We start from the raw sequence: 17,088 nt of genomic DNA, 5'->3' as shown, positions 1-17,088 counted from the left end.
CAAGCTAGAGAAGGAATGGGCAACTGAGCCTGCTTATAAGGATGGAAGTACACCTTGTGATGAGTGAAGGTATAGCTTTCTAGATCTCCTGCAGTCTGCTTTCTCTCATTCTTGAGCTTTCAGGTAGCTCCTTTTCCTTGTTCTGTATCTCGGGCTCTGAAGCATTTCAATCTGACTGATTGTTAGAAAAGGTTGCATCCAGAAGCAGTGGAATATCGAGACACTATCTGAGAGATGGATATTAATCTACAGTTTGTGGGTCATTACAGCCTGTCATCCTGTGGCATGCCTGTGGTCTGTCATCATGTGGCATGCCTGTGGTGTCAAATTTTCTCAGATTCTGAGAGGTCACTTAGCATTGTTCTGCATTCTTAGGCTGGTTAAACAACCACCACTGCCTGTCAGCAGGGCCCCTGTCAGGGACAGATGGGCAATCTTGCCTGTCGAACTGCCCATTGGTGTCCAGGCTGCCCTTCAGGGAGTGCAGGCAATCTTGCCTGCCTGCTCATCAACTTCCCACTCATTGGTGGAAATGTTGTGTAACCAGCCTTAGCTAACTTGTCCGCAGAGGTTTTTGAATTTTCTGAGCCATACCTTTCTTGCAAGATATAGGAAGTCTAGCGGTTGTTGCTTTGTGAGTGGCTGTAAGAAGTAAATCTTTCAGAAGAAGAATACCTCTTTCTGTACTCTTGATCCAAGGCTTAGCTTTTGAGGTCCGGACAGTAGATTGAAATACTTAGCTCCACAAGAGTTGAATGTTGAGGACAGTATAGAAACGGTGATTTGTCCTTGTGATTGGTTAGTGAAGTAAAAAAACAATCAAGTCTGTATGTCTCTAGGGCTTGATCAGTCCATAAATTCATATCTAACGACCTACAGAAGAAGAGTAGACATTTTCACAGCAGTAGTAAAGGTTAAGATGATTTTCAAAGCCAAGCAGCTACCAAAGGTGAACAAAGTGCTTCAGTATTTTCTGACTTGTATGGATTGAACGGGATCGAAACAGTTTGTTGGGTTAGCACCAAGACTATGAGCTTTGAAGTAAATACACCACAGGTCTCTTATGTCAGATGTCAGGCATGGGAGCCTTAGACTTGTCCAGTTAGCACCTCAGATTACTCATCTGGGACACCTCAATCACAGAAATCATGATTTTTCCAGGTGCTGAGCATAAATGCTTAGAGTTCTCTGTTTGTTAGATGTGTAGCTTGGCTCGAAAGCACCAAGTTGTGGAAAAAATGTCTCACAGCCGAGTAAGGACTTTGGGTCCGGATTACCAGGTAGCAATGAGCTACCATCTAGGTTATGAAGCCTAGACTCTTGATGAAAATTAGACTGACGTGCTCGATCGTGTCCGTACGTGTGCTTCTCACTCACTTTTTTACTCTGAGACATGGAAAAGAATATGCGAGAGTCAATTGATGTATTTGGATTATGACAATCAAGTACAATGTTTAACATAGTAAGACAACTTGATTGCTAAAATGAAACGGTACAGTGGTAGGCAAGGCTACAAAGGCGGGGTTTGCTACAATTGGAAAGATCACTCGAAAGACCATAACACATGGTTGCTTGCTCCTGCCTTTTTATACTTTTGTACAAGCCTATGCTCAACGCCTGGCACCTGTTGATTGGTTTTCTCAGTACTTTCTTGGTTTTTCGTACAATGATTGGTCAGCTCCTTGCTCCCTTGGATTGTGCTCTCTTCAGGAAATCGTGTTTTTCGTTGTGCTTTCTCAGTCGTCCCCTGTTTTGTGCTTTCTTGCTGTTCTGACTGCAACCTCAGAACTTGAGATTAACTACTTAGCCCAATCTCTCGCTATATTCTTGATAGTCCACTTCTTGGTGTTGCTTCTCGGACACACATTTGTGGATCTTCCAGTCATCTCGGGGATTTGGTTCATTGGCTTGGATGCGGGCTTCCGTTAACTCTTTTGCCTGCCTGCCTCGTGCTCTCAGCCGTATTGAATGACAATGTTGTCTCCTCTCCCCGTGGTGTTGCATGTCAATATTGCAAATGAGACATGGTACAGTGTCTTGTTGCACATTAATACATGAGAGCTTGCCACTTGTAATGCCACATGTTATGATTGTAAATAGACCTCTATGAAATCATTCAAGCTTCCAATCAACAAATGACATGTCTTTTGAAATTTACATTTATTGCAGCGTGTGCATGTCTTCTCATGAAAGTGATCTCCGTATATAGCTATGATCTAATCGACACTAGGGAATATTAGGTGATTCCAATAACTAGGAATGAACACATCTCAGCCTTAGGCTAGTCCTCATGGGTAGTGCCAAATATGTTCAAGTCAAGAGCTTTTACCTTAGCTTACTGAATCACGCGTCATTGGGATCTTGCCTTCGAGCCACAATACAACTCCATGATGTGGGTTTCTTCATTTATTTGGCCATGTGATGACATTTTGTTATTATATCCATTATTCGCTTTATATGGTTGGGGCATGCTATATTTTGTGTACATGTTAGTGTAGTTATTTATAATTATAACCTTACTTATAAGATTATGTTTATTCTTAAAAAAGTCAAGCCCAATTTTGTAAGAAAAGCTAATTATAGCTCCTTGTCTATTTTGGAAGAAATATAAAAAATGCCAGCTGTGGGAAGTAGAGCCACTCATGTCTGGGGGAGGGGGGGGCGGAGGGGGGAAGATTACATCCAATGCTTGTGTTATTTTTCTTCATACTTCCATATACTTTTGCCACGGTTGATTTATTTGCACATGGTCGTTCAATTCTAGTTTGAAAGGTGAGTGAGTGGTAAGAAATCCTTAAACCAAGATCCAATTAGTGGTATAGCCAAGGTATTAAAAATTCAAAAGCTTACGAATGGGAAGCTAAAGTTAAAAAAGACAAGGACTTTTCGACAAACTAGGTGCTTGAAACCTTAATACAAAGGCTTCTGTAGGGCTTGAAGAAAACGGGGAACCCTCTCTCAAGATGGTGCCTATTATTCTATAAAGAGAGTTTACTGCAAGCTACCTCTTCAAGATTTGAGCACACAAGGTGTTTAGCAATGTCTTGGCAAAAACATGACCACCTTATGTGCAAAGATCAAGAATCAACTCCCTAGCTAAAATGCACCATTTTCATGAGCTTTTCCACAAGCAACTTACATTTTCTTAATCTTAAATTGACGATTAAGCTTGTTCAGTAGCACTTGTACTTGTTGTAAGGCTTTAAAAAATAGTATTTTTACATTGTTTTGGGGCCCAACATGTGTTGTTTTCGTAACTAGGATACAAGAGGACATAATTTTTGCATAGCCTCAGTACTCTACAATTGGGAACTAGCTACAAGAGGTTGTTCTTGCACACAATTTTTGCATAGCCTTGGTGCCTTGCAAATCAGAGAAAACATCTCCGAAAAACTACCAAATCATCTTGGCTTCCAACGACAGTTTAAAGATTGATTACTTACATTGTTGCAAGGGCCTTGTTTTTTTTAATAGCATTTCTACCACTCGGATCATGTTACTTGACTCTTGCCTTACCTTATAAACAAAGAGCAAAACTTGACTTTTTGCAAGCAAATCAACTCAAGGCAAGGCGACAAGTCTTTCTTCCATCATTTGAGTGAAAGATAAGCCACTTATTTTCTCTATTTCTCTTCTACAAAATTTATCATTCATCTTTTATTTTACCTTTAAATTATTTTAAGCCACTTATTTTCTTTATTTCTCTTTCTACAAGAAATCTATCATTCATCTTTTATTTTGCCTTAAAGTTTCTCTATGTTGGGGAAAATCCACAACATAATAAAAAACTGCTTGTAAAGACATACCTACTCATGTCCTTTAAGGATTTTCTTGTCGTAAAATCTGTTTCATGATAATTTCTAAGGAAAATTCTTATCCTTTGTAATTCCAATAATTGAGACCAACCTTATCACATTCCTTTTTCATAAAAGTTTGTGTCCAGGTAAGCTTATTTCATAGTAGTCTATGCCCATGTAGGCTTATTTCATAAAAATCAAATCCATGAGCCCATTTCATGTAAAAAAGGCATGATCCTATAGATTTGAGTCTACAGGCATGAGTCTACATCCATGAACTACATTTGTGAGCCTAGATATGTGAGTCTATAGTCATGAACCTAGAGACATGAGCCTCTATGCATGAGAGCCCACTAGGCATAATATGAGTTAAGCTTACTAGACCTCTATGGGCCTATTTCACATAAAATAGATGCGAGGTTACAAACATGAGTCTAGAGGCGTGAGACCACAAACATGAGTCTAGAAACTTGAGTCTACAAGCATGAGCCTAGATATGTGATCCTAGAAAAATAAAAGTTCAAAAAGTTAAAAAAACTCAAACTAAAAAAAAGTATAGCTTGAGTAGAACATACATGTGTGAAATCAATTTCAGATCTGCTTTAAGCTACTTCAAGAAGCACTAGAGACCGTTTCACCTCAAACCAACCCAGCCTTTGGTCCCAACAAACACTAAATAAAGTGCTCCCCTGTTAAGAAGGCAAGGCTCCATCTCAGATCCACCTTAACTAAGGAGGTTTGGGATGAGATGAGCTAATTAAATGTAGACATGAGCAAAGGAAAAGGGAGACCCTTAGAAATAGAAGCCTCTACAGTGTTTCGAGCCTCCATGGAGGTTCTTAGATTCACCACAACTTGCACTGTAAATAGCATTATAAACTTTGTAACAAGGGCATTAAGTTGCCCTATCTTTGGGCAAAGCTCGAGTGAATCAAGACCAAGAAACTCAAGGTTCACTCCCTTAAGAAGTGCTCAAACCATGGTGGATACCCTAATGTTTCAAACATTTAGTATTGATCTTGAGCTAGGTTTGTCCCAAGCTAACCACATCCCCAACAAGCTGCCCAACGCAACCACAGTTATGATAGTTGGGGCATGTCTTTTTTGTTGTACAATTAGGGGTAAGCATTTCACAAAACACCCAACAGTAAGCACACATAGTAGTGCAAGCATGAATTTCACTTTCTATAGGAGCCCATTATATATAGAAGCTTCTTCATCACTGGACCAAGTTCATGTTTCTTTCCATTCGGATGAGCGATAGAGAACACGGGGAAGGATAAAGGGCTAATGTTTGTGACTACCTTCAAAACCCAAGAGATTCACGAGGCCATTCACATAACATGTCACAACACGTTGTAGCCTCAAAGCTAGGCTAGTTTAAGACAAGTGCCATTGGGAACTTCACAACACAATCCCATAGGGTAAGAAATACTAAACCCTCAAATAGAGAGATTTGTGCAATTGTGCCATTAGGAGAAATATGGACTCTCCATTTTGCCCCTTAAGGAGTGAATAAAAAAAGATTGGCCTGACCAATGAGAGAGCTGAGATTCTAGATCCATGTAACATAGATCTTTTTGTCATATCTTTGCCCAAATCTCTTAAGACAATAAAATAATAGAGCCCATATCTCAAAAAAATAGAGAAATGTCATATTTCATGCCATAAACTATTATTTCATGTCAGATGTACCTTGTGGTCAGCACATGGAAGTTTGAAAACCGAATTTCATTTTTTTCCATTTTTTATGTTTAACTTTTTACTTTCCCTCCTTTTGCATTTCACTACCTGTTCATTTTTTCCTTTTTTGGTGGAATTCAATTTCACCATATCTTCTGCAACTCTTGTTCTTTCTTCACGAAACTTTACATGTATGTTGTTCTCCACCATAGCTCTCTCCTCCTAAAATTTCATCTCATTTGGACAAAACGTCTGTGAGTTATGCCCACTTTCTTACATGAACTTTCTCTTGTCTGCACTACAGATAGCTATCTTGATGTGAAGTGGCATCAAATTCTTGTGAGTAATTATCATATGTTTAGGGTTTGTCTATGTTTTGTCTTGATGTGAGTAATGATAATAGGTTTAGGATTTGTTTATGTTTTGTCTTGATGTGTTGCTGTTTATTTTCATAGGAGCAAGGTTGTGAGCAACAAGTTGTGTAAATCAAAGCAGTAAGTTGTTGTTTATTTCTTGTTGTTTTAATCTTTATTTGGTGCTTACAATCTTCTTTGCACAGTAATGATTTGAAGTGGCATGAAATACCACAGTAATGATAATAGGTTTAGGATTTGTTTATGTTTTGTCTTGATGTGTTGCTGTTTATTTTCATAGGAGTAACAAGATTGTGAGCAACAAGGTTGTGAGCAGTAAGTTGTTGTTTATTTCTTGTTGTTTTAATCTTTATTTGTTGATTACAATCTTCTCTGCACAGTAATGATTTTAAGTGGCATAAAATACAACAGTAATGAGCATAGGTTTAGGGTTTGTCTATGTTTTGTCTTGATGTGAGTAATGATCATAGGTTTAGGGTTTGTTAATATTTTGTCTTGATGTGTTTATGCTTATTTTCATAGGAGCAACAAGTTTGTGTAAATCAAAGCAATAAGTTGCTGTTTATTTCTTGTTGTTTTAATCTTTATTTGTTGCTTACAATCTAACATATATATTTATTAATCATGCGATCTAGCTTTATTAATTTAGATGTCTTTAAGGAGGAGGAATATCAATAATATTCACACAGTGGAGGTGTTTAACAAGAGAGATGATGAAGGTAACTGGAACCTTGATTAGTGCAGTAAGTTAAATTGGATTTTAATACGACCAAGTACTCGTGGTGGCAATTTCAAGGTCAAGCTCAAATATGTCACAGACCCCAACAAGCAATGGAAAGGTGGAATCATAGAGTTCAGGAGACACACAAATGGTATGAGTACAATAATAGAGGTTTTCATTCAACATATTTATATGCACAAAGAGATTCGAGTGCATCATGATAACTTCAATAAAAGACATAAGCCTAACAGTAAGTTTATATCTCTGTACTTTGTGTTCTTGTGCTTTGAGACCATGGTTATTAGATAGAGTTTTAATACAAGCATTTTTGTTGCTTCTTGCAGCTTTATATCCATCCACTCTGCGTGAATGGCAGAATGTAAAATGTTTTAGTGGAAAGCTAAATGTTTTACATGCAGAGATAGGTGCCTTGATCTATGACAATAAGAGTGAGCGAATTGGCATCTCAGAATGTTTACTTTTATGATTTAGTGTATGATGTGGAGAGACATAGTTTGGAGTATATTTCACTACCATTGTTGTCTAGCCAAGAATGGTATAATCCTAGCTTAGACATGTCAGAAGCATGTAGGGTAAAGATAAAAATTGATGTTCATGCTGCCATGCAACTATCCACAGGCTCTAGAGATGTGCATCTAAGGTGGTTTGTACCATTTGGTTTGTTTGCACATTTGTTTGGGTCATGTGAAGTAGTTAAGAAAACTAAGAGTACTTATCAATGTAAGTGCCCATCTGAGGATTGGATGACTCAGTTATACTGGGTGAGTCATGGCATCTCAAGAGAACTCACCACCACACGATGATATCATTGAGTGCATAATTACTATGTCAGATGTTGCCTTTAGGTAAGATTGCACTTCTGTTGATTGTTGATGGTTTTTATTCATAAGTACTTCACTGTGCAAGACACTGATCGTTGATTATTGATTGTAGATTTTATGTTTTCATGTTGGTTGTTTGTTTGTTATGACATGTACTTCATTGCAAGACAAACTTTGTGCCTTCACTTCAAGTATAGGAGGTGGCGACTTCTACGAAGGAAGTGGCTCAGCTTGGACCAAGACATGTGAGATGGCACGCATTCAGCACTCATTGATGTGGTTATTCTTTGGGAGGGTCATGACTCTTTTAGCGTTAATGTAGAGATTCATTGGCCCCTTAGTTTTGTGAGGCAGAAAATCCAACTTATGTCCAATAATCCCCCTTGTAATTTCTATTTTAAGTTGGATGGTAGGAAGGTTGGGAGTTAAAGTGAACATTGCAAAACATGCAAGCAATGTGTTGCTCCGCACATCCTTGAGATTGTGGAGTCAATGTAATTCTTATTCTTCCAAGTGAATACAAGAAGTTGTTTCTCTAAAAGTATTGTAAATTTAATTTTTCTTCATTTTCATAAAGTGTTGTGGTTTTTTAAGTCTAATATGTTTCAAACCCTTTAATATGTAAGAAAATAATGATAAGTATAAGTAAGTACAAACATAAATGTAAATATAAGTATATATTTAAGTGTAAATAATAATATAGTTAATTATGCTAGAAATATAAATATATTTTTATGATTTGTTATATTGTAATGAAGTGTCATTAATTTTTAAGTCTATAGATATAAGTTTAAAAATAAATATAAATTTAAGTATATATTAAAGTATAAATAATAATATAAGTAACTATGTAAATAATATAATATAATAATAATAATAATATATAACATGAAATAGAAGTATGATTTATTATTTATTATATTTTAATGAAGTGTCCTTTATTCACGAGAGTATAAACATAAGGTATAAAAATAAATATAAGTTAATAGATATTTGTAAAGTATTATAATAAACACAAGTATAAATTTATTATAAATATTATAAATTTAAGTGTAAGTATAAATATGAATATAAGTTATAGATCAAACTCATTTATACTATCTATTCTCTAGCTCTCCCTTTGTGTGCTAGCTCTCCCCACTACCCATGATGGCTGCCTCCCCTGCTTTCGTCGCGTGGATTAGCAGCACTCGCTATGCTCACCTTGGGGACCAGATCTACCCTAGGTTTTGCAAGAATTTAGACCTCGAGGCTGTCATCTCCACCTTAGACCCAAACTCCATCCTGCTAGCTACATTTTACGATGCAATCGATGACTTCACCTACTCTATCCCAATTTCCACCTTAAGTTGGATTCCTTTGGAGTTCCTCTTCAATATGAAGAGTGGATCCAACCACAAGAAGGCGGTGAATAGAGCTCTAGCTCATGTCGGACAAGATTTTCGCACTACCACTGTCCCAACCTCCTATGAAGAGCACATCCCACTCGATCTCATTGAGTGGGATATTGCTTTTGCTATTTACATCTTGAACGCTGATGTTCAAGAGCCAGAGGATGATGACATCTAGGATCTCCCTCTAGTGAAATACATAGACACACATAGCCATAGGAGACCACTCTAGACCATGTCGTCATTGAGACCGCAGAGAGCTCTCGCATGGCACTTGCATCCATCCAGCCTGATGAAACCCAAAGTCACACCCACCACTAGCTTCATTGAGTGCCATCACCATTGAAGAGTACCTCCTCATGCAAGACGTGTTGGAGCTCTTGGACTTGAGGGAGGAGGAACTATATAGTATACTTGTGCGAGATGCCAGTGATGATTTCTTGGACTGTGATTACCAAGAAGCCCTACCATAGGTTGATGAGGTAGGGCGATATGATGAAAGTAGTGTAGATGATATCTCTGCTATCATTGTCGTCCTCCAGAAGAAGCAGATTGAGGATGCAGCTCCTCAATATGAGATCTCAAATGAAGAGTTCGAGCGCTTGCAGAATAAACTCTTCGGACCTCGACCACATCATGCGACACCTGTGGTCCAGCCGGACGATGGCAGGCCCATTCCAAGAGCAGATTTGGAGGCACCCTTGCAGCAGAAGGAGCTTGACGAAGCAAAAAAGGTATCTCCTTTTACCAATTGCTCCCCAAATTTGATATTTAGGGCCTTTAGGGTATGTAGACCCCACATGTATGATCCTATGCCCATCAGAGGCTTGGAAGTGCACTATCCGAAGGCTCGCGTGGGAAGCCCTGGATCTGCAAAAATCAGGGCTTCCCACAACGCAAGCCTTTGGACAATGCACTTCCCAGCCCCTCTGATGGGCATGGGATCATACATGTGGGGTCTACATACCCTAGAGGCCCTAAATATCAAATTTGGGGCCATTCTATTAAAAAAAATCATACTCTCCCATGCATTGCATGATCAATGCTGACATCAATTTTATTGGTTTGCAGGAAATTGTGTATCTTGATGAATTTGCATCGAGGCATAGTGGAAGATCTAGGCGCCAAGGAAGGGTTCAGGACTCTTCACTCAAGTAGTACATTGGCAAACTTGTCAATGATGTGATAGTTTTCCACAAGACTTGCTCAAAGAAGCAGGTGAAATGAGGGTTACTTCCATACTTATAGATGAAAATTTATATATTTTCTAAATTAGCTCAATACATAAATTTGATACTTTTTAATTTTTAAAAATAGTTTTCCTTATCAGAATGAGCTCTAATTTTATGTGTACATATAAGTATCATGGAACACCTTCTAGATAAAATATCAACCCCATTAGAGGTCTGTAGGACCCTTGTCCGAAGGCTCAATTGTATAGACCTGCTATTAAAAAAAGAAGGCCTCTACATGATGCGAGCCTTCAGACAAGGGCCCTATAGGCCTTTGATAGGGATGATATTTTATCTAAGACATGTAAACTATATGATCTATGCACAGAATAAATTTCAACCCATTCTGATCACTGCACACCATGCATCAATTTTTTCTAAGAAAAAAAATATTATCGTACAAAATAGTACTTGCACATGCACATGGACTTGCTTGCACATGCACATGCACATGCATGCTCATGATGTAAGCCACATGATCTATGCACAGAACAAATTTAAGACCATTATGATCTATGCACACCATGCATCAATTTTTCTCGAAAAATTTAAAAATATACATCTACACATGCACAAATAAAAAAGCACCTACACATGCACATCCACTTGCAATTTTTTTCCCACAAAAATATAAGAATATACACTGACATTAGAAATGAAGAAAACTTAAATTATTCAAATCAATGAGCAAGTCCGGTACACAACATTGAAAACAAGGAAACTTAAAATATCCAAATCCGATACATCGCATAAAGTACAACTAGTTGAGTAGAACTGAAGGAAAACGTGAAAACACAAAACGATACATGAGCATTTACACAGCTCTTCAAACCATATCATGGTTAAGGATGAATGCATCCCTATTGTTATCAATCCTACAAACAAGAGTGAGATCCAAGGGCTTGAGTGTGATGCGCCGGGCATGGATGGCTAACACCTGACCATCATGCATGAGATCCACCAAGTAACTTTCGGCTGCCTCTTGAAGAGCAAGCAATGCTTGGGCTGACCATCTCCACATTAGATGCTTGATCTCTTGAAAAGTACTTGTAGTGATTTTCCCCTTTGTAGATCTTGTAGTATTTCTCGCACCAACCTCGAGAAAGACGCCTTGGGTATAATCAACTCAGGACTCTTCTGGTCTTCTGGAACCTCCTAATTTCACGAAGAGCGATGGTGCATAGTCTCCATCTTCTCTTCTTATGCGTAGGTGGATGAGCATTTCCAGTTGGATTAGCGAGAGCAGCTTTCCTAGTTGGAAAGCAGTGGGAGGAGCTTGACCTTCATCATTGTCGGTGTCAGTACGTTCACTAGATCCGGAGGATGAATGAACCGGTGTCTTGGAAGGCATCTTGTTTGCTCTTTGCTTAGTACGCGCCATACTCACAAGCTAGAAGGAATGGAGAGAAATGGAGGAATGGAAAGAAATGAAAGGAGTGCTTTTATTTATAAATGAAACTTACTATAAGTTATTGACACTTACTTTTAAAAAATGTCAACACTATAAAAAAGTTATCCATGTTAACTTTAGTAAACACTTATTTTGAAAAAGTTATCCATGTTGACTTTAGCAAACACCTATTTCTTTAAAACATTGGATTGCTCCAATACTCTCATAAACATAAAATGTTATTTCATAATTACAATTCTATCAATATTTCCATTTGCTACCGACTCTCTCTTGGGTTGTCAACCATTCTGCATGATGTTCTTTGGCCATGCTATTTTCATATCTTGCTTTCCTCACTTCATATATTGCCCTACGAACATCGTCTGTATCATTGGATTTGGACTTTATTAATTTGTCCTCATATCTTATCTCTATTCTCCTATACCACCATTGGAGTAATTGCCTCATAGGATTGGAATCATTGATTCCACCTCCATGTGCCGTTGCTTTTTGGAATCCGCATTGAGCTTGCCAATGAGATCGCTCCATGCCTTGTGTGTGGACCATATCGCCAAACTTCCTTGTTCAGCAAAGTATGGACCATGAGCCTCAAGTATGTGCTGCATTCAAAAACACAGGATCCACAATTAAACTCAAAATATTACATTCACAATTTAATTGTAAAAATGAAATGAAGACCACTCTGACCATATAGTGTGTAATGCAATTTGAAGTCCATGTCTCTGTTATTGAGTTATGAAATTTTACAACTGCCTCTTTAAATGCATTGGCATCATCAGAATTGAATGTCATCTTTTGTAAAAGTGGTGCCAATTTATCAAGTGCAATCCACACATTTGCCTTTGCTATCCGCGTCCGTCTCCCATTGCTTCGATCAAGGACAGCCATATGTAGTTTTTTCCATGCTTCCTACTTCTCTGGTTGTTTTACACAAGCAACTTACCATCTTCATCTCGTGGTGGAGATAAGAATTTCCTAGCCTTCGCTCCCCCAAAACACGGTTTGCATGGCAAATTTCCACTGTTTCCTGACTTTTTCTCATTCTTTTTTATTTCTACTTGGCCCCATTGCAATCCAACATCAAATAAGACTTGTTCTACCTTCTTGCATCATGTTGCATCATCATCTGAAGCAGGCTGCATCTTGTAGAAAAAGCACACGTACTCAAACACCAACTTCTCTATTATCCTTACTATGCAATACAAGGTGCAAAAGTGGACCCTTGTTAAGGGTATTTCTAAAATAGGATCCCACTTAGGATCTAATGGCACCAACATTCCATTCCATTCCTTTGAACACACTGGTCACGTGTTGGAGCACCACGTTGTCCTATCCTTGCAATCCATTGTTTCTTCCCATCCTTGCCTCTCTTTTTGTATTGCATGCAATATAAGCAAGGGAACTCAGCTGATGCTAAATTTCAAACACCAAACATACATTTCAATGTTTTCAAATCACCAGCAAGATGCCATTCTACCTTGTATTCACCAAATCCATCGACATGCAAAACTTCACCATTGTTTTGCCGTCGTAAATATCTGGTATCTCTATTAAGTTAAAAAAAAGTCTTAAGTACTTCATGGTCCTACTTTGGTACCTCAAATGTAGCAAGCCACCATATTTCATTCTCTGATTGCACATTGAAATATTTTGGATGTTTTAAATTGATGCTAGGATCCAACACCCTATTCGTTAGTGTCAAGCTAACATGTTCAAGCTTTTGGCCCTTAAACGACTTCACTCTCATCAAGCTTCAAAACAAATTGAAGCTTACCTCTGCACTCTTGGACAGACATGTTGTAGAACTTTACCATTGCTGCTTGTAGCTTACATACATTCAATACAAAGTTATTGTCTACATGCAATTTGAAGGGCACTTCCTTTGATCCCCAGACTTAAGCATCTGTGTATGTTCCAAATGCATTGGCTCACCAATTGTGTCTAAGACTTTTCCATTAAGATCTTTTCATGCGTGCTTTACATGAAACGGTTTAGGGATGGGCACCACCCGTCTCTTGTTAAGATTAGCCTTAAACCATGCATCCAATTACTTATAAATCATAGCATAGGATTCAAAGCTAATCCCTACCTTGTCACATATGCCTTGAGCATCTGTAGCTGTAAAGGTATTGCTTACCTCCTTCAAGCATACTCTTGCAACATCATCACCAATGGTTTTGAATTTGGGGTTTTCCAATGCATACCTCACCATACCTTTGCTTAAGACCTTTGCAATTGCATCATCAATCTCTTCACTTGGGTTGGAAAACATATTCTCTTCATGTTTGCACATTGTGCATAGACCTGTCGATTATATTGCCCACTCCCTTTGGTCAACTCATGAAGTGGTTTGAGCAACCTCACACGATTAGGTGCTTGTTTAGTTTTCGTTGAGGGTCCAGCAACAATATTCTTTGCAAGCATTGCTGCCATCTTTTTGTTGTCCTTCTCCAAACCCTGCATTTTGCAATGTAGTTCTACATTGTCTACCTCGACAACATGCACCGCATTTTCCATAACATGCATCGCATCTTGCAGACTTTGATACTCTGTCTCCTTTTCACTTAGTGATTTTGTGAGCTCCTTAATCCTTGCATCCATGCCCATCATGGTGCGTTGAACAGATGTGTAAACACTATGAGCTTGCATTGCTAGCCTCCTAGTGTATCCCAATAACCCTGCATTACCTTCACACACATACTTAATGAAAGATGTAAGCCCACTAAATTGTGGAGGTCTTTGGGTAATTGGATCGGGTGGATAAATACACCCCTCCACCCAAAGATTGACATGTTGTTTCCCAGCATTTCTGTCTTGTTGCATTATCTTTGGTTGCTTTTTACTTGTTGCCATTCTCTTGTCTAGTGGTGCATACTCAACCTCCAATTGGAAGTGAACGTCTCTCTTCTTGTTCCAGCCTACATCCTAAAATTAGCATTTGGACAAAACACAGCTATTAACCAAAAATTATCTCTAGACAAAATACAACTATTAACAAAAAAACAGCTTTTATACATTCGTACAACTCAAAAATTTAACAAAAAATAACATTCTTGAACACAACTTTAACCAGATATAACTTCAATATAATATAGAACTAAATCATAACTTGTAATCAAAATAACACACTTGTTTCACCCAAATAACATAAAAATAACATCATAAATGAGAAATAACATTATTGAACATAACATATAGACTTCAATATATCCTAAAACTAAATCATAACTATTAATCAACAATTATATTTCACACACTTGTTTCACTCAGAAAATCACTAATAAACAATCTAAATAACAGAGAAATAGCATCCTTAAACTCAACTATTATCTTCTATTTTACACATGACTAAATCACATTTAGAACAATAAGATGGTCAAAATAGAAAAGAAAACAAAATAACTCAGACAATATTAAACCATAACAAAACAACATAACAAATAACAAGATGGACATACCTCCATTGCTCTCTTGTTCTTTGATTCTTTTACTCTCTTGTTTCCAAAACTAAATCAATACTAATAATCAACAATTATATTTCACACACTTGTTGCACTCAGAAAATCAGTAATCCAAATAGCACAAAAATAACATCATTAAACTCAACTATTATCTTCTATTTCACACATGACTAAATCACATTTAGAACAATAAGATAGTCAAAAGAGAAAAGAAAACATAATAACTCAGACAACATTAAACCATAACAAAACAACAAAACAACATAACAAATAACAAGATGGACATACCTCCATTGCTCTCTTGTTCTTTGATTCTTTTGCAGAGATTAATGAACAAAAAGATGATTGCAGGGGAAGATGAATATGTGGTTTCAACAACTAAATGGCACTAAATAATTAACATACCCTTCAATTTCTCTATTATAGAAGAGAATAAACCCCATGATTGAGAAGATCTAAACTCATTAATGTGGTTTAGGAGGGAAAGAAATCTTTTGAGCATAGCTACTAAAGAAAACAAACACATATTTGAATTTTCTCTGTATACAAAGGAGGGAAAGTGAAAGACCTAAAGCAATATCTCATCAAAGCAAACTAAAATCGCCCTAAACTGAAAACCCTACTTTTCTTATTCTTAAAAAATTTAAAGAAGTCTCTAAATGAAGAAAAAATTCATAAACCCCTGTATACTTAATGAAAAATGATGAAAATTAATAGTCACACTCTTAGAGCATAGAGGTAGGCATGGGTAAAAAGAAATTCAAAAATGTGATCTCTACATTAAGTTATTCTATTTTTTAACTTCTCCCATTTTGAAATACATAAATGCAATCTATTTTGAAGGATTTAGAAGCTAAAAAGTCATGTGGGTATTTAAGAGTGTCACATCTTAGATGCTTCACGTTTTTAGATCAAACAGAATATTATTATTTTAGATTTGAGAATTTTGAGGACAGGTGGTCCTAACTTTGGACATGGGACAGTACTACAATAAAATAATAGATGAATCTCTTTTAAAAACAATATAAAGAGATAGGAAGGGATGATCCCACCAAGATTTGTTCATTTGGTCTTTGCCTTGAAGGCAAAGTAGGCTAGTGGTTTAGGTCCCTTGCAAAGGTTACATATGAGGTCTTGAGACACACATTCATTGTGGGATTCTTGCTCAATGGAGTCCCATTGCATAAATCTATAACCTCAAGCAAGAGGAAGGAGAATAAAAGGAACTATTAATGGTAAAGATGTTACTATTATGCATGATAATGATAGCACACATGAATTTATTTCTGAAAGAGCTATGAGATTGCTTAACCTAGAGTCTGTTCCCTCACATTATAAGGTTAAACCTACTTTCACTTGCATAAAGTATAATTTCACTAAGGTGGTGAAAGATGCAGGTATTAGGATAAAAGAGATTCCCTACTAGTAGCACCTTTGTAAGAGGTAGAAAACATGTTTTTTATGCCTTGGAGACATCAATATAACCCTCAGATTGACTATGATATACATACTATGTGGATTGCCAAAGATGGTAAGGGCTTGTGTCTAGGGGATCAAATGAAAGAAGGGCTGAACCCTTTGATTAGCCATACCCAAGCTAAGAGATCAAATGAAAGAAGAGCTTAACCCTTTTCTTAGCCATATCCAAGCTAAGAGATCTCTATGTAAGATTAAGAAACCTTATATGGTGTTAGTTAACAAGGTTACGACCGAGGTTGTACTTTGTTAGTCTCCACTTGTAGCTCTCACAAGCTAAGGGTTGACCATCCTGCCTTAATCCCATAGCCACTAGCATTGGTTAAAAATACAAAGGCTATTCTAGAAAAGTCAAAAAGTTGTACTATAATGGATATGTAATGTATGTAAGGATCTATCATGTCTATTGGTCCAAATTGTTTTCTTTAGGAAATCTATAATGGATGTGTAATGTATGTAAAGTTCTTTAAAAATTTCCTATATGATGGCTATGTTATCTTAAGAATGGTTTTAAATCATGTATATCACGAGGTCTAGACCAAGTGAAAATGGAATCGATCTTCGTTGGACATGAATGTCTTTTTTGCTGAGAATATGTGGCCCAAGTACTCAATTTTATCTTGAAAGAAACTACTCTTCTCAAGGTTGAGATAGATCTTGTTTTCTTTTAAAAGAGAGAATACCAGAGGATGCATGCAAA

Source organism: Cibotium barometz, chromosome 60 (genome assembly GCF_041138505.1).
Source record: "Cibotium barometz isolate CiBa-2024 chromosome 60, ASM4113850v1, whole genome shotgun sequence".
NCBI lineage: Eukaryota > Viridiplantae > Streptophyta > Polypodiopsida > Cyatheales > Cibotiaceae > Cibotium > Cibotium barometz.
This window is presented reverse-complemented; position numbering follows the sequence as displayed.